Source organism: Elephantulus edwardii, unplaced genomic scaffold, assembly GCF_000299155.1.
Source record: "Elephantulus edwardii isolate Elephantulus edwardi_28Jun2011 unplaced genomic scaffold, EleEdw1.0 scaffold00086, whole genome shotgun sequence".
NCBI classification, from domain to species: Eukaryota; Metazoa; Chordata; class Mammalia; order Macroscelidea; family Macroscelididae; genus Elephantulus; species Elephantulus edwardii.
Genome location: NW_006399836.1, coordinates 7,044,797 through 7,048,596, shown reverse-complemented (window position 1 = coordinate 7,048,596; position 3,800 = coordinate 7,044,797).

The window sequence follows — 3,800 nt, the reverse complement described above, 5'->3', positions numbered from 1 at the left end:
AGAGAGAGAGAGAGAGAGAGAGAGAGAGAGAAAGAGAGAGAAAAGAAAAGAATGAGTGCTAAAGGACTGTCTGACGGAATGTACCATTAGGAATTTTATGTATGACAATTAACAATCCGGAACAGGAACTGCATTCCAGAGGGAACGGGGAAAACAGAAGAAAGGAAGAGGAAGGAAACTGCATCGATGAGTGAGTGAGGGCCCAACCTTTCTGTAAACTTGCATTAAAATCACAATTTTTAAAAATAAGGGGGTGGGAGTGCGTGCTGCCCAGTGTTACTGTTAACGTTATAGACTTGTCTAAGGTTGTCTGAAGCTGCACCACAGGGGTGTTGTTCCACGTCTGGAGGGTCATGGCTGTCTCCACCTTGCCCTCTGGGTTTCATTATCTTTCTCCAGTCTGTGTGATCTTTGCCCTCTTAATTTCCTCTTCCTTCACAGGCTACCTTTCCAATCTCCATCAAGGTCTCACTCTAATAACTCAACTTATTTCTTCTCGTCCTTCTTCCCTAGCTCTAGCACTTCATGAATCTGCTTCATGAACTGTTTCTCCTCAAGAAGATGACCTGGCATGAGACACCCCACATGGCAATCAATGGTCTGAGGAGACTTTTCTCTATTGGCCAGCACTCTGTGTCCAGCTGTTCCCAGCTTCTCATAGGGACTTGGAATCTGACCTTGTAGCTTTACTGTTTGAGCACTTACCTCTCCCTTGTTCTGTTATGCTGATGTTCACTGCTGGCAAAGGTTGCCTTTGAACCACCCAGTGAACCTGTCAGAAGCAGAGTCACCTGCAGAGTAAATAGACCAAGGCTCTCTGCATGTTACTCACCTGGTCTCAAGCATCCCCTGGACCAAGACTGAAGTAGTTCGGGCTGTGTTCTTACATTTAAGCCAGGGTCTGGAGAAGTGATCTCTGAAAAATAATGTCATACCTTTGAAGCCTATTTCTGTGTAATAGAAACAATATTTCAAACACATGAATTGAAATATAAATTTCTTATTCAAACCATTTGTAACTCATTTAACTAAATCTGTTCTCCCCCACCTCAAAAAAAAAATCCTCAGGAAGTTCCAGCCCCTTAGGAATCCCTTTTTGACCCTCTGGATTCCTCTCTGCTCAACTACAAGTGTACCTGCAATATTGGCTTTTGATACCATTTTTCACTTTTGATTCCTCCTGAAATAACTAAATAAAATAGCACAATGTGAGTTCTTGTGTGTTTGTTTTCTTTAATTCACCTTATGTGTAATTGGTTTATCCATATTGTGTCTTATCATTATAAAGAATCACTTTTCTTGACCGTGTAGTATTCCTATTCATGAAACACATAAAGCTTTCTTGATCTTCTATTGATGAAGGTCATTTGGTAATGGGCAAGTTGTGTCCACAACAGAACCTAGGGGGAGATGAGTGAGGGGAGGAACACCAGTGCTTGGCTTGACCAGTGTCATGTTCTTTCCAGGGCATTATCCATTTATCTATTGTTGTGGTGGTGGTACCATTGAGTCAAATTCACAGTGACCCTATGAACAAAAGGTCTGAACCCTGTTCTGTTCTGCACCATCCTCACAATTCCTGACACACAAGATCCCATTGAAGCAGTCACCATGTCAATCTACCTGGAGAGGGTCTCCCTCTGCTTTGCTGGTCCTCCACCTCTCCCAGCATCATGTCCTTCTCCAAGGAATAGCACCCAACCCGTTTAATCTTTCCAATCACATTTGGAAATAGATGGTTATTACATAGCTTCTAAACTGTGTTTCCTTTAATTATTGTTGTGTACCAAGTTAGAACCAATCCATAGCTGACACTCCAGCAGGTTTTCAGAGGTAGTTTTATTCTTATAGGAGAAGAAAACCTTTCTCTCTCCCATGGAGCATCTGGTGGATTTGAACCACATGCCTTCAGGCTTTTAGCAGTTTCTTTCCACTAGGCCACAAGAGCTCCTTTTAATTACTAGAAGAAAATTAATGCAATCTGTTTTTTTAAAACTGTTTTCAAGAGAAATGGCTTATTCCCTTCCCATATGTAATATTTAGTAGTTGCTTTGCATCATAGAGTTGGAACCAACCCATAGCTGACCCTCCAGTGGGTTTTCAGAGGCAGTTAATTGCACAGGAGGAGAAAGTCCATTCTTCTGTGGAGAAGCTGGTGGCCTCAAACCATATGCTTTAGTGATTACAGCACAGCTTCTTGCCACTAGACCAGAGCTCCCTTGATATTAGCTACCACTTCTGCTAACTGGCTTTTCAGTTAACCACTGGTGTTTCACAACCTTGTACAAAACTTGTGAAATCTCTATAAATAACAAATAGTGTGAGATAGAAATGAAAAATGTTCCCACTCTCCTTGCAGCAAAGGAGGAATAGAAACCTTGCTGTGTCATAGAATGAGATCTAAGCTGATAAAATGCTGTAATGAGAAACATTCTGTGTAACTGGATACTCATCAGGATGCCTGCAACTTTTCCCAATTAGTGTAGAGTAGTGGTGAGAGCAAAGGCTCTAAGGCAGGTTGCCTCAATTCCAATCTTACTCCTCCATATCCTGGACTATGATATTTAACTAGTTAATTAACACATCTGTAGTTCTCATTCAAAATGTAGTTGTTGTTGTTGCTATGTGTCGTCGAGTCGCTTGCAACTCATAGCGACCCTATGTACAACAGTCCTAAACCCTGCTCTGTCCTGTACCAATCACACTGTCTCCGACACACTCACCCCATTACCCCAATCACTGAATCAATTCACCTCATAGAGGGTCTTCTATGTTAAAATGTAGAGATAATGGTTTCCTTAATGTCAAGGTTTTTATAAGGCTTTTTGTATTTATTTACTTAATGTTGCTATATATTGACCCATAGGTAGCATTACATAAATATTTAGTGTTATCCATGACTGGAAATAAGTTCTTGGAAATCTACAATTAAATATCTTCCTGTAAAATGTGTGTAAGACCTATACATTAAGAGCTACAAACGTTTACTAAGACAATGTGGGGAAGATGTAAAAAATGGAGACATATACCAGATCTGTGAATTAACAGAATTACAACCATTACAATGTTTGTGGTATAATGATATAACCATCCTCTATGATGTTATCTGATCTGATCAACCAATCACTTGTAAAGGGATTAGGGAAGGATCAACACCCTTACTCAGGCAACAACTTTGATCTGATGTAATGCAAATGTGGCTTGCAGGACATGTTATCTTAGGAGAGATGAAAGAAAAGTGAGCAGAAGAAAAGGAACCTTGGTACAACCAGCAAAAAATAAATGAGAATAGAATTCATTCTTTGAATCCTGGGTCCCAATGCTAAGAAACTCCTAGATCTAGTTGAAGACTATTGTTAAGACACCTGGAAGTATCTAAGAGACATTGGTACCATAGAGGTTGAAAGGAGACACGGGTCTTCTCCCAAAACTGACAAAGAGAAAGAAAGCCCTTCCCCTAGAGCTGGGACTCTTGAGTTTTGATGTCCTGTCACTTACCTCATGAGAAAAGAAATTTGTTTCTTCGAGTCATTCAAGTAGTTTCTGTTACAACAAAACCAGCCCCAAGTGTGTGCATTTCCTCATAGTCCATATGGTTCGGTGCCGCGGGCTGCTCTAGTCGGGAGGGGCTTATAAGCCTGAGGTCTAGGGTCTCGAAGAGGGAACACGAAGGTGGGTAGAAGTTTGGCGAAGGGGCGATGAAAGAACACAAGACAAACAGCCAAGTGATCTTGATGATTTTAATTCTGAGTCATTCTTAATTCCCCTTCTTCTTTCTTCCCTTGCTTATTGCATTTAAC